Raw genomic sequence first — 15,512 nt, forward strand, 5'->3', positions numbered from 1 at the left:
TTATTTAAAATACGAATCTATATAGAAACATACAATAAAGGCAGCGTTTCCTTGAAATATGTGTAGATAGCAGAGCATGGAGGCCATACTTTCAATTCATAAGATGCAGATATTCTAAGCAAAATAGTCTCATCTGGATATCAAACAAGGAACATGAATAAACAGAAATTCATTAACGCCTCATAGCGCACAGAATATATTTTATCTACAGTAGAGCGTCCTTTTAGTGACTTGAATTGATCGACCTATTTCTAACAAGACCCTAAAAGCGTGTACAAGCTTCCCTATCAGCATCAATAGGAAGACTACAACACCTCTGTGCCTCCGCCTATCATGTGTTGCTCACGCTGCACACCCCACGTGGGGCCTCCCCTCCTCCCTCCGCCTCACTGCTCTCTGTCCAATGATGTCGCGGCTCTCTTGCTGCGCCGCTCACAATTGGTTGTTGGCTGGCAGAGCTGTCAGTCAGGAGTCCTGCTTGTCAATTAAACCCACGTTGGGTACCGCGCTGACAAATGCCTGTGCTACTCTCCCTCCTGCCTGCGAACAGTGCCTGGAATGGCTGCTTAATTAGCTTCGAATGGCTTTTCCTTTCAGCTCAAACAATCTGTCACTACCATGTGGTAAAAAGAACCCTGCATAAAACAAAAGCAGGAGAAAAAAAAAAAGCTAGTAGGGGCTTAAATATCAGTTTGATCCCCCCTCCCCATGAAAACATTTGCTGGAAAACAAAGCTTTTACCTCACTCAAACATTGGCTCCTTTCACTCATCTGTTTCTGTCCTCAATTTCATTTAAAACTTCATTTATTTGTTTATATAGGAGTCCATTTAGGCCCATCATGTTTTGATCTATAAGCACCAGTTTAGTTTGGTTAGCCTTCATGGCGTGTGGTTTTTCAGCTATTTTAATCAGGTGTAATATAATAAATATTCTTTTTATAATTTCATAGGAAAAGAACACCTCATATGAAGATAACTGAAAGCAATGTAATCAGCACATGCAGACTTAAACTACAGCTAAGAGAGTCATGCTATATGAATCCCATATCATACAATGGAAATTATTACTTAGTCGTTTAGATCGATATGCTAATATATAAATGTAAATGGTTCCATTTGGGGGAACATTTTGTTCCCCTCAGACCGAAACACTGCTTTGTAATATTTCATCATTTCATTTTCTGAAGCACAATGAAGTGCTCAGAGTACTAAATTTGAGCTGAAGCTAGCACGCTGCATGCTTCAGCTGCTGCTTAGCAACAAATGGATCCCTCCTGCAGATGTGGCGACATCAGTTGGGATAATAACTCATGTACTGAGGGCATGTCGCAGAGTGACACACTGGCTGGGAGACTTTAAAGAAGGGTTTCACATAAAACTTCTGCAAATGATTAATTGTTCCAGTAGCGATCGTAATTACAGAATCTCAGAAGCAGCAGACATAAAACGGTATAAACGCCATCTGCTTTTTAAAATCCAATTTTTTCCAGAGACTATATTTTAATTTTTTGTTCAGCTTTCTCTTTATTATGACACTTACTGTCATCAGTCCCAAAATACCAGATTGCAAACATTAACGCCAGATAACACGTCTTCATCCTCAACTTTTTATTCAGGCAGTTTGCAAAATGACAGACAGAAAAAAATATATTTTGAGGTAAAACATATGCTATAACATATGTATAACATAACCAGTCAAATACATGCAGCAGATCAAACAGAGCTAAAGGTAAGACCATTCATGCATCAACCTACAACCATTGTTACTGCAGGCACTACTTTGAGATTCAGCTTCCTGTTTGTTAACCAGATTACTACATTTTCTAAAATGATTTAGCACTTAAAGTTGCTTCACATTCTTTATAGATTCAAATATATCCACCTGCCACCTCAGGCCTTAAAGTGTATTATCGCAGAAGTGGGACTGTTAAATTAATTAATAGTGTTAGACCGCAGCTTTTTGTTTCCATTTCCTGAAAAGTAAGAGAAGCAATGCTACATTAAATAAAAGCAAATTGCAGCACATTTTCCCAATACTTTGCACAGTTTCAACTTTTCAGTGTTCACTTCTCTTGCAAAATGATGGTAAGATGTTTTGAGGAAGTCTGTATAGAAACCACTTCTCACATTAACCGTTTGTGTCATAAACCATATGCTGGCTGTTTGTGCACGTTTAAGTTGAGTGTTTAACTTCAATAATGTATTACTTTGGTGCAGAAGAATGCTTTTAATTCAGCGTTAGAGTAAAATAAATCTGTTATCATTCTTTTAAGTATATGCAGCTAGGTCCAAAAGGGATGTTCAGTGGAGGTATGCACCTAAATCTTCACAAGTATGTTTATATAAGATAAACCATGCAAAAGAACCCAAAAGGAGTCAAATTAAGTCCAAACAGAAGTTCATAGGGATAGAATCCAGGATTCAGTGTGGAGTTTATCGTTTCTCTTTTAACCACCCCATGGTTTAATCCAACAAAATCAATCTGAAATACTTTATGACATTGGGAGCTCGAAAAGAGCATTAACATACAAATATCTGACAAATATTTAAAGGACTGGGGCCTCGGTGGGCAGAGGAAGGAGAGCTGTGATATTTCCACCATCATCCATTCATCATATCTGTAGTCAAGTGGGTATGTAGTGTTGATTTAAGTGGAGCTGTTGGTCAGTGGTGCAGATATTTGACAGTTTGCTCTGCGCTGAGCTTCCTGGGATTGGTATGTGTAGGCCCAGTGTAAGGATGTGGGTTATCTGGGAACTGGCAAACACAGCGGTGGTCTCCACAGGGCCTAGCCTCTGATTGAATAACTGAATACAAACAGGCATTTTCGTACGGCTTCATCTGACACGTAGTCGGTCCTGGATGCATCAAACACGCCCCCCCCCCCCCCCCCCCCCCCTCCACAGACACACACACACATTCGCACACAAAGATTCACTTTTCATCCCACTCAATTGAGAGTGGCCTAGATTAAGCAACAACAAAGAAGTGGGTTTCACCGGTGGGAGAAGTGGGACTGGCCCGCCCTTCTAGACCTCTGCACTGTTTATTTGCACTGGAAACCCAGACGCTGTGAAACTCCCACTCTGAGGCACTGCACAAATATTGAGGCTATTTGCAGAGGTGGTTTTAATTCTTTACAGAGCAATGATTGGCCCTTTGCACTCTCATCCCTGCAGAAGCTTTGTCAGTGGATTCCTTCAGTCCTCTTTGCTTTAACCCCCCCACACCCCCACACCCTAATGCCAACCTGAAGCAGCGAGCTATTAAATACATACGACTGATGTATATTTTAAATATTAGTGGCTTCTAAAGAGAAAATCATATTTATTATTTTGCCATATCAATTTCTCTACTTAAACAAATTCTCCAAACCACAGTTCTAATTGTTATTACTTTCTTCTGCTCCTCTTGTATAACAGATAAGGATCCAATATCTCATGGATGGATGGATGGATGGATGGATGGATGGATGGATGGATGGATGGATGGATGGATGGATGGATGGATGGATTCTATTCTGTACGAACCCTTTGAGAAAACCAATCCCGATGAGGGACTGAAGTGTGAAAATGAGGGGTCTCTGTCTACACAGCAAAAGACTCTTTTTTTTAAGATTTCTTGACATTATGAGTTATAATCCAGTGGAACTGATTAATACTTGATTCGCTTCCTTCAAAGGTGACATCACCATTGTAGAACTGTTTGTATTCCAGTATCCATGAGATTAATTACTTCATCCATTCAACTGCCGCCATTTCCAGCCATCCCAGTCGCTTTGAATTAGAGTGCAGCACTGGGGGCTGTTTTCCACCGCAGAGTGTTCAGTGGGATGGTCGCTGCAGCATTCTAAAGCGCCCACTGACTCAGGATTATTGACATGCTTTCACAGGCGAGTTCAGGCCTTGAAAGGAGACATTCCTCGCCACAATGGGCCCAGTGTGTGTCGCGGGGGCAGCAGACATGAATAGAGCCCTTAAGTATCACAGTGACTCGTCAGCCTCTAATCAATGCAAACAAGATGAAAGGGGCTTATCAAAAGAGACAAACACAGACATGAGCAGCGCCTGATCAAAAAAGGTGAAGGCCCTTTTTTTGTGTAATCTCTGCGTTAGCTTGTGCTGTTGACTGGTCTGTAGGTACTGGCATAATTCAAGCAGAAACGCATATAACTACTATGTAGTCTTCTATTAGCTCTCTACAGTGCAGGTATTTTTATATCTAACGGAAATATATACCAGGATATTACAACTTTTTTCTTTTTTTATACTTTTATGTACCATATTCACCCTTTTTATGTCGTATTTTATCTTTAATGGCATCTTGCTTTAACTCTGTACTCTTTTAACCTACTGGAAACTGAAGGAGTAATCACAATAAAGTTGTTTCTAAGTCTAAATATAAAGTATGGAGTTACTTTTATCAAATTCAAGAAAAACACAATCTAAAATAGGAAAATGATTTTGAAAGTAAAATAAATATATTGATATGATACTGATAGGAAAAACTGATGTTTTGTGAGGCAGAAAAAAAGTTTTGGGAGAAATTACATAGAACAAATAAAAGATAAGCTGACATTTGGAAAATGATTTCTAAGGTAAAAAAAAAAAATCTCTTTTCAAAATATATTACTCTCAAATATTGTTCTTTTTTTGCAGTCAGAGTGAAACCTTTTCTCTCAAAAATAAATTTCTCTCTCAAAACTTTTTTTTCTTTCTCTCGATGTCAAAAACCTCTCACGGACTAGCCTGTGTCCGATTGGCCAGTCTACACAGACCTGATGGGTGATATTCGGTGCAAAGGTGGTTACACCCGCCTCGTTTATTTTGATGAGGCAACACTTGTTTGCCCACACTGCCTTACTCCACCAGCAGGTGCGTTCGAGTTCACCTGGAATGTGGACCAGAGTTTACAGCTTCTCGTGTTTATTAGTGTTTTAATGTGTATTTTCCACCAGTAAGTTGCAAAACACAAATGTGATGCAAGCCATCTGGATCAGTTGCAGACAGCTCTGTCCAGCTTCACAACAGACTTTTAACCCCGCCCATCAACACAGACGTAAGAACTCGTCCACGTTCCAGGCGAGTCACTGTTCGACTGGAACGCACCTGATATCACCACTCAGCCAGTCAGTTTGGTTTAGACTGGCCAATAGGAAGACAGCTGAATGCTAATTCACTTTCTTTTCTATTCAGTTTAAAGTGATCTTTCACTCTCTAATTTAACTACATGGTTGGAACACAATGTGCTAAATAGTTATGTGGAAATTTTTTTAAGCTTCGAGGCATCTCATTTGCTATGAAGGATTTTAGTAACAGGTTTCATGATTCATTCCAGGAATCATGTCATTCTTAAATGCAAGCAGATGATTTGCTGTTTTCACAACATAACCAGCAGAGTAAAAAAAAAAAATGATGCATGGATAACGTGTTAAGGTGCTTCATGGCGCTGGGATGTGACTATGGGAGCTCATCAGGCATCCATGTTTGCTGCACTGTGTCCACCCCTGTTGATACCTAATGATCAAGTACGCTCTGCAGAGCCATAATGAATTCAGAACAGCGATGCTTCGTGTCCTGTTTGTGATTAATAAGCTCATTTAGTGAGCACTCGTGACCAGGTCTACAGGCCGGCTCAGTCTAACGCTCTTTAGGGGGCTGGTGTTATTTTTTGTGATTACCATCAAAGTGGCTGCTGTTGGAAAAGAAGGTCAACAAAGTGACCTCATCCTGTCCATCAGAGGGTGAAATAGGAGGTCATGACGACGGAGAGACCTTCTCTGCTTTTAACAAGTGAATGAGTGTTTAACACACACATACGTCTAACACAGGAGCCTTTTCCACAGCTGTGGTTCAGGCACTGGTTTAGAGCCAGTGTGTAACTGAGAATCAGATCTTTCTGTTTTGACCAGAGCAACCCTGGCTCAGCGCCACACCAGCTTTTTCAATACCCAGAGAAATGAGCTGCTTACATCCAGGGTTGAAGGTGGTTTCATGGGGAATAACTCAAGCTTAAACATGTTTTGTGGTGGTGCTCTGCAAACGCAATCATACATGGAATCGCATGTATCTGCCATTTGGCGGTGGTCTCAGGAGTAAGTGGAACAATCCGGTAATTGCCTCTGGTTTTTTGGTGGTGTTCTTACTGTTGTTCTGTAGCTGTGCTTTGCTGTTGAAACAATAAGTGATGTTGATCCTCTTCCTTCCTCGTGCTCTTGTAGTTTTTTCCCTTTTCCACTAGGGCCTAATCTAATCAGTTTGAGGCGGGTCGGGTCAGTAGAACATGGTATGATTCATTTTCCATTAAATTAGATTACTTTCACAATAGGGGGTTTCTTAATAGCAGAAAAGCCTTACAGTCCTTGTTTTTTTTTTTTTTTTCAGTGACAAAAATGCAAGAGAAGCCATATGAGCAGGAGGACATGTCCGGTGAATTTGCTTTAGGATTAGTGTAGCTGCCTAATGTTGGCCTCCTATTGTAATCCTCAGTAAGCTCAACGTAAAATTAAATTAAATTCAGTTTATTTCTATAGCGCCAATTCACAACACGTCATCTCAAGGCACCTTACAGTTCACCAGATCATAAAGTCAAATTGATTCAAAGTTTCTATCTAAGGAAAATCAGTTGATTGCATCAACACATTGAGTCGAATGCAATCCCTCACACTAAGGATGCTTGTAGCGACAGTGGAAAGGAAAAACTCCCTTTTAACAGGAAGAAACCACCACCAGAACCTGACTCAGTGTGAGCGGCCATCTGCCGAGGCCGACTGGGGTTAAAGGAGACCAAAGGAGACTTAAAACAAAAGAAGCACAGATACAAAAGGCAACTGTGAAAGGCGGCCCTGTCCAGGAGACACACAGCCAGGCAGACGAGCTCCGAGCCAGCTCCCATGTCAGAGGATGAAGAGAGCACATCCAGTCAGTCACAGTCAGAGAAACAGGACTACACTGGAAAGTAAAACAATATAACAGTTGAGGGTAGATGTTAAATCTGCTGTGGGCGTTGTCAACTTCTATCCAATCTGTGACCTACAGTCATTTGCGTTATCACTGTGACTTAGAATGGTTGGAACCATAAGCAGTACTGATCAGTATTTAAGCTGTAGGTTCCACATGATAGGAAAAAAGTGAGTCAGCACGTAGCAAATACCCCTCTGAATTTATGAGCCTGTTATTGTTGGGCCCTTTCCCCCATAATCATACTTCAGTTCATATTCCTGTTTGAGACATTTTGCAAACACCTTGTCAACTGATGGTTTAAAGTGAAGGTCCAACAAATCACGTCTACCACAGAAAGGGGTCGTTGGGTGGCTGAGCTATTTCAACTAAATGAAAGTCGACTGGGGAAAAGAACCACAGTGTTATATAAAGTCTTCAGAAAATAATATGCAGCTCAAATCCCACTAACCAACACATTTCCACATTTTAATCAATACTTATTTCTTTAATTGCTCAAATATTTAACTGATGAGATACTTAAATTTATTCTTGATAAATAAACAGAGGTGTGCTAATCTTTTATTGCTAGAAAATGAGCAAATAGGAAAATACGGGGGATAAAAACTACCTATTTTTCACCAGCTCCAACCGTTTGGCTCAACTCCACCCCACTAATCTTCAAACATTTCCACTGCTGTTTATTTCTGAAGCAGAATTGGGTTTGTTCAGCCAAAGGCTGATCGTACCTACTGAGCATAAAAAGGCAAACTAACTCTTCTCCCTCTGTAAGTTAAAAGAAACAACCATTGCCTTCATGTAAATCTCTCCTACAACACTTTCTTATTTTTGTTTGACAGATCTTTTTTTTGTTTTTTGTTTGCTTAGGCTAATTTAAGACACAGAACAACAAACCGCATCATATAGGGAAGCTCGTTCTGTAGTCCTTGGGTCCTTTTGTGAACAAGTCCCATGCATCTGTACAGTAATAAAGTAATAAAGACCATTTAGTCTATTGTAGGTAATCACAGACGGTTAGCTCCAAACCACTGAAGCTGTGAAGTCAAACAAGACCATCACCTGATCACTAGCATTTGCAACAGGCTCTTTGGAAAGTTTCTTGATTGCGATTTTTAAATTCTGATGATCCAAGATGAATTTTGTTCATCTTTTCTCGTTACATGTCGGACTGATTAACCACACTGCATGAAAAGGCAAAAGTTAACCCCCAAAAGAGGATAGGGTACATAAACCTTGTTGGCAGACTACAGGCAATAAAATTACAACGTTCAATCCATCTTCGAGTGGGACGGTAGCCACGCTTCAGGTGGGCTGCTCAAAGCACATGAATCAGTTTAGAACTCTGTGGCTTAAAGAAATGGCTCTCGGTGTCATGTTTTATTTATACTCCAGGGTATAAAAAAGGGTTTAATTATAGTAAGAGGTTTGATTTAAAACAAGTAAAGTAAAATTTAAAGAAAATTATTCTTTAAAGAGATTCTTAAGCGTGATTTTGTCATTATTATATATTTTGTTTTCATAAAGAGAGTGTTTTTCTTAATTTCTCAGTATGAGATTATATTACTGCAATAAAAGGTGTTTTCATATTAAGTCCACTTCACATCTTTACCAAGGGAACCAGCTGCCTTCTTAAAATCATAAAACAAAGGTTAGCGTGCAATCTTGCAAATTGCAGGTTTTTAAGTATCTGTGGTTTGTGCAGAACTACTGCCTTGTTATTACAATGTAAACTGTCCATTAAAAAGAGGAAAAGAAGGATCTACAAAGTAGGTGAGAGCAGCCTGACATCTTAGTGACATTTTAAATGTCTCCTCCATGTAATGATCTTATTTTCATCAGTTGCTCAGCAGGAAACTAAAGAGCCGAGTTCATTATGGACCGGAGCAAAATGTGGTTTCCAAGGGAACAAGCACCTACATGCAGGACCGAGGACAAGATGAGGCTTTTCTGCTCATGTATACCTCAGAAGGAACCATGCAGAGGTTGTGCATGCTCTCATTGTTTGTGCAAAACACCGTGCATGGCATTGTGAGCTGTTTTCGTCCATGTGAACCCGCTCTGTTCTGAGCTAAATGGAATGAGGTAAATCACCTGGGGCACTGTAGCCACGCCATTGATTTTATGGGTCATCAGATAACACCGAGGCTTGCTGAGTCCATGCCCTTCAGCGCTAAGAAGGCTATCATTTAACCAGATCGATAGCTCTAATTACCTCACTCCACCCACTGCAATAAATTCAGGACATCGCAGTCTTCAAGGATCTGGAATGCAATCAAATCACTTCCTCATTGCAGTGATTTGCACTAAGTTTTAAACATGAACTCCTAATACTCACTGATTGGTCATGTTAGTCAAGAATTCGATACATCCAGTCAGCAATAACTGATCCCTGCTGCAACCTCTTAGACATTGTTATGCATTTTGGAAGATTTAGAGAAAATATTCACAATTCAAGCCAAATCAGTGGAAATTAGTTAAATCTGTGAGAGTTTGGAAAATCTTGAAGATTTCTGGTGGGGTTCATTCAGAACGAGAGACGAAGCTTAACGCAACACCACAGGATGTTTCTAAAGGCGACCAATAAAAGCAGAGTGTGGTTTTAAAGATGTTGCATGAGTTGAAACTTGTAACAGAAACTTGCAGTGAGATAAAAACGCTGCCATAGTCGGAAACATGGTTTGTGTTCTCTGAGACAGTTAGAAACAAAGGAGGCCAAAGAACAAACGGAAGTCTGGGACCCGGTGCTGAAGTTTCACCTTGACTTACTCGTCTGGTTAAATTTTCTCTCAGCACCACTTCTGCTTCATGTATCATTAACGCTACACACACGGCCAAACACTGTCTCGTGTTAATATCTTCAAGCTGTCCACTTAGAAGTAATACTGTTGTCAGTGTTTTGCCCTTGCTTCCTTAGTCTCTCACCTCTAACATGCTGAGTGCTGCCGGCCCCACTATCTGCTTTCTCCACACTCATAGCCCTGCAGTGGACCACTTATCACTGAGGCTGGCAAACTGCCTGCTGCCCATCACTTTCTGTCTTTCACGCCGTCTTTCATTCAGCGAGAAGAAACAGCTCAAGTGTGCAGATTCTCAATGTGGCAAAAAACTATGCGTGCACATCTTATAGCTTTGATGGATCAATTTAACTTTTTTATGCGACTGTGAAGGGATGACAGTGACTGAAAAGACTAGCATGCAGGAAATTTTAGTATCTTTTTGCTGGGGCATGAAAAGGGATTTTTCTTTTCTGTTTGCTTTTTTTTAAACACACTATTTTCTCAGATTGACAAACAGAGTTAAATTATTAGACAAAGATAACCCGAAAGGTATTGTAAAAATGTTTAATTGTTACAATAAAATAAATATGCACTGTACTCTGCTTTTCAATTTAATTAAAACAACAGAATACTTTTCATTTGCTTTCATGCAAAGTTGCAATGAAACACATGAAAAGTTGATCCCGCCTGTGCAATCTCCCCGCAGCGACGCATCAGTATGTCCGCCATATTGGGAGGGGCGTCAGCAAAATGAACATTTAAGGCAACAGGGAAGCTTCGTTTCAACTGAATAAGGAGCATTTTGTGATTTACTAACATGTAGCCAAAGTAGCTAATTATCAACATGTTGATAATCTGTTTTTTACTTTGAGGTTTTCAAACTGTCCTCCTTTACCCGGCTCACTGGGAATGTCTCATAAGTTAAAGGGAAACCAATATAACATTATTAACCTTGACATATATTTGTTTTTCTAATTGCATATTTAAGATAATGACATGCTATAGGTCTATTATTAATTATCTTTATTAATAAACATAAACTTTATAAGAGCCAGTGTCACAAGTGAATTTCTCCATTGTGAGAGCAATAAAGTTCTATTCTATGCTATTCAATTCTATTACATTACATTATATTATATGTTTATCAATGGTTATATTTGGCCTGCCTTGGTGGTAAAGTGGGTTGTTATGTTTTGTTTGGTTTTTATCCTTCTGTTATAAAACATTAACTAAGTTTAAGTTTTAGGCTTTTTTTTCCCATTAATTATATGACTGTTGTGAGAACAAAGAATTAAACCAGAAAAAAAATGTCTAAAGATAAATTGAAATAAAAAAAAAAAAGTAAAAAAAAAAAAAAACTCACCACCAGAATAAGAAAGTAGCATAAAGAAAAATATGGGTGTAGAAATAGTTTCCAGATTGCATTTTTTAATCCTACTAAGACTTGAACCTTTATGGTATTTTCTTCTTCTCAGAACATCACCAGCAGTGTAGCAATGGCCCTTTCCTGCTAAATAATGCACTTTAAATCTTATTTCACTCTCATCTGATGATGCAAATACAGCAACAAATATCAGAATTGATTTCTGTCAACAGATTATCCTAAATATCAAACACAATATCAATGAGGAATGAATAATAATGATGATAATAATATTAAATTCAGATTGATTTTGAAAGCATAAAAGTCTGAATAATAAAACCCAAATTGTCAAATTTATACTTCTGGCCCTTAACTCAAAGACATTTACACATGTTTGTATGGGTATCTGTGTCCATTGAAAAGCTCTGACAAACTGCCCTGCCCCCACGCTGGCTGGTCCCTTCCATGCAGGCGTCCATCCAAACACATATAAACATGCCCAGCAGCTGGCCTCAGGGCCGGTGTAACTGTTTAGCTCATAATAGTGACTGATTAGAATACCAGTGGCGAGAAGTGAACCCAAAGCAGTTGTTGACAAGGGATATTAAGCAAAGTGGGGAGTCCAGCCATGGGGATTTGATGATGCCACCAGGGAAACATGTGCTGGCCCGCATAGAGGCTCTCTTTAACACCATAACATCCAAACAGCTGACAACTCAATCCGAGAGATGAGAAGAGGGTTACGCCGTTTCACCCCACAGCCAGACACGAGGGAAACCGAGAGGCCGATCATTAAGCCCCGTGACTAAACAGCAGAGAGCGGACTTGTGTTACCACTCTTCCATGATACAAATATCTTCTTTTATTTTGACGGCTTTTGGCTGGCTCATTTTCTTCACTGGTCCTTCCACATTAACCGCAGCTGTGGGAATGTGACTTTTTGGGAACAAGAGCCTAACCAAACCAAATTTTTACTGCTTAGATGTATTTGATTTACCTTATCATGCTGCCCTGACTGAGGAAACGCATTAAACCACATTTATTGCTCTGTTTTTACCATTTCTGCAGCACCATATCTGCTTATTACCATAAAAAATCAAGCAATTCAAATGAAAAAGGAAAAAGTAAAGTACTCTCATTAGAGATTTAATATATTTATTAGCATCATCAAAAGGACAATAACATTCCTTAAAAAAATCAAACAGTTGACAATATACCATTCATTATGTAGTCCCAGCAACACAGTTCTGTTAAAAGTAAAAACTATTTATAATCAGATACAGTGCTTTAGTTAATTACGATTATGACATTGTAGAGATAAACACCACATCTAATTATATTTTTAAGTAAATTGAGATCCAGTAATGCTCTCTTACTATGGTGATTAGAGTTCATGCATTAACAGAAAAAAACAATAACTTAGTCCATTCCTGCTGTTCACCATGCATCAGTTTAACCCCTCTATAGCAAACTGTGCTTTTTCTTGGGCATCATATTATGGTCAAACTAATATTATCATCCTTCATCAGTTGGTACTGTATAGCTATATTTTCTGATTGCATAAAGATTATTTCTATTATTAAGGCTAATTAACATGTGACCAATGCTAATTTAGGAATAAACTCAATTATTCTAAACTAAAATTAAATGTAAAAGAAAAGTAATTAATGGATGTAATTCAAACACAACTAAACTCTTGTTTCCACTGGAGCGATTTCAATGCAACACCACGACTTACTGATTCAATAAAATATCAGTTTACTTTTCTACAACCAGAAATGAAGGTGTTAGAGTATTATAAAGAACATTTTTTTTAAAGTATGTTTGATCCTCCCTCTGTTGTGTTGTCAATTTTATCTCAGTGTGCCTGCTTGAATCTTTAATACCTCAGCCTCCTTCTGATCCCTGATCGTCATTTATGAGCAGCGCTGCAAACTGAAGTTAGACACACATCACAAACAGGATTTATCATTTCTACCGGATGATAAGAAAGCAACAAAACAAATGTCAGTGCTTCTAAACAAAGCCACACAGCACACTTCTAGATGAATAATAATTGCAAAGACGGCTCAGGTTGAAACACTGGTTCATGAATACAGTACCTCTATGTGTTTATATTAAACCAAACTGAATTGTTGAATATATTCAAGATCATGTGTTCTTCAAATGCAAATCTACCTTTTGATGAATGTTGACATTTAGATTATTTAATCTAAAGCTAAAGCAGATAAAAAGCAAAACTAGGTGCAACATTTCAAAAAGGACTTTATCAGAATATTTCAGATGTGCTGCTCATCTGGCCCACCATCAGACAATAGGAGAGATTGGTTAACTGGGGTATGGAGTGAGAAAAGATTTTTTGATATTTCAAGTCAGTACGAAGAATTTGGATTACAGCCTGGTTGCATATTTTCTGTGATATTTTCATTTTGAGAACTGGAACACAAGAATTTCCTGTTAAAGTAGCTCCAAACCAATATTGAACACGATTTTAAGTACTATTTGTTCCAAAGATATTCAGTGCACCCAAAATGCAGCAAAAAAGAGAAGAAATGTTAGTGGAGAACTCTGAAAGATAAGATGGTCGCCAGCTGTTCAAAGAAACACACATTACTGCTCAGCTGGCCCTTTGAAAATAGATATCAGTACAGTCTGGTGGTAAATGTTTTTGAAAAGTATAGACCGGTTTATGGGATGTGCGCACGGAGACAAGCAAATCATTGAAATGTTCTCGAGATTAATTTGACCTGGACAAAGCTTTTTAGACTGTAGAGCATAGTGATTATAAACCATGTGGTTTATCAATAGAAGGTTCATTGCTAAAAAAAAAAAAGAAGTGAGATTTAAATTTTATTTTCGTTCAGCCAAGAAATGAGAAAGACAAGGTAAGGCAGTTTATTTATATGGCCCATTTCAGTAGCGAGACAATTCAAAGGAAAAGTACATTACAGTGGCAAAAAGTTTAATTAATTAAATAATTAATGACCACAAGTAATTAAAGAGAAAAAAAAGAATAATTACAATGATAAGGTGAAAAAATAATGGTAAAATCATAGATAAGAACAAGAAAGGAGAGTTAAGGTGCAAATTTACTTAAACATGTACACTATATAGTAAAGAAGTGTAAAGTGAATCTTCATGAGAAAAAAAGAGTTTATCCATTTTTACTTTTACTTTTTTATTATTAGGATATAATGAATATACCCTTAACAAGAATCCTTGGAGAAATCTTTATTACTATCCCAGAATAAACCCTTGCTGAGCCACATTTTATATGCTTCCATCTGTATTGCGTCAATTTAACTTTGATTATGACCAGCAGCTCCTTGAGCTCCCTCCTCCCAGTCTCCATCAAATTCAAATCAGAAGTCTACCTGGGCCCATCCATCCATCCATCCATCCATCCATCCATCCATCCATCCATCCATCCATCCATCCATCCATCCATCCATCCATCCATCCATCCACCAAAATCGTGTTGGTAAAATCAAATTTAAACCTAATTTCAACAGAAATATGAAGAATGTTTGGCTTAACACACACCTTGTCTTTATTACATCACTTTATCTTTTATTAAGTTTTCAAACAATATAATTACTAAAACTAGTAGAGTGGAAAGATCTGAAAACATCCTATTTCTTAAAGCTACAGTGTGTAATTTTCAGCGACATCTAACGTCCAGACTGCAGACCGCAGCAACATGAACATCTCCCCCCCACGCTTCTCCCCCCCAACAGTACGGCGAGCGTTACGGGACAAAATGTCTTCCACGACGTCCGCATCACCTACCTTCTCAAGTGATGAGGTTTGTTTAATTTTACAGATAGTATTTCATTAGTCTGTGTGTTCACTACCGTCTCAGTTCATCTCTCTCAACTTGCCGTAGTTACTTTCTAGCGTAATGGGCGATCTCGCAATCGCTAGTTTGTTGGCTCTGCGCTGCCGTAGCGCAAAGATGTCTGCCTCCATGGCTGCGAGACCCGCTCCTATGTAATTATAAATAACGAATTCTAAGGCAATGCAAATATTAAGGTTAAGAGGCTGAGCTCGTAGATGATGATAAATAACATAGTTATGTATAATATATTACATTTCTGAATGTATATCCCTGTAATTATTACACACTGTAGCTTTAAGACGATAAAGTACTAACTAGTTTTAGTTCTTAAGGGAAAATGAATGTGATTCATTTTGTAATTGACAGAGTTATTAGCACCTTTCCTCATGTCCCTGGAGATGCTCCCTCCATGTTTGATTGTGTTTTGCCATAAAATGTCACCTCAGTGTAATGAGTTGTTCATAATTTGTCACCATTCTGTCTCTTTTGGCAATGTAGCCACTTGCTCTTCTTTGTTGTCCACTCGAATGCACTCCCCCCCCTCCAAAAAAAACCTTTTAGAAACATTTACTCC

General features: G+C 38.6%; 1 long non-coding RNA gene across 1 annotated transcript in view; it reads left to right on the forward strand.

Moving 5' to 3' along the window:
• Positions 1 to 15,512, forward strand: part of LOC119782303 — a 30,730-nt gene that overhangs the window by 780 nt on the left and 14,438 nt on the right. The gene's annotated exons all lie outside the window — the stretch shown is intronic.

This window comes from Cyprinodon tularosa, unplaced genomic scaffold, assembly GCF_016077235.1.
Source record: "Cyprinodon tularosa strain WSP-4 unplaced genomic scaffold, ASM1607723v1 ctg191, whole genome shotgun sequence".
NCBI lineage: Eukaryota > Metazoa > Chordata > Actinopteri > Cyprinodontiformes > Cyprinodontidae > Cyprinodon > Cyprinodon tularosa.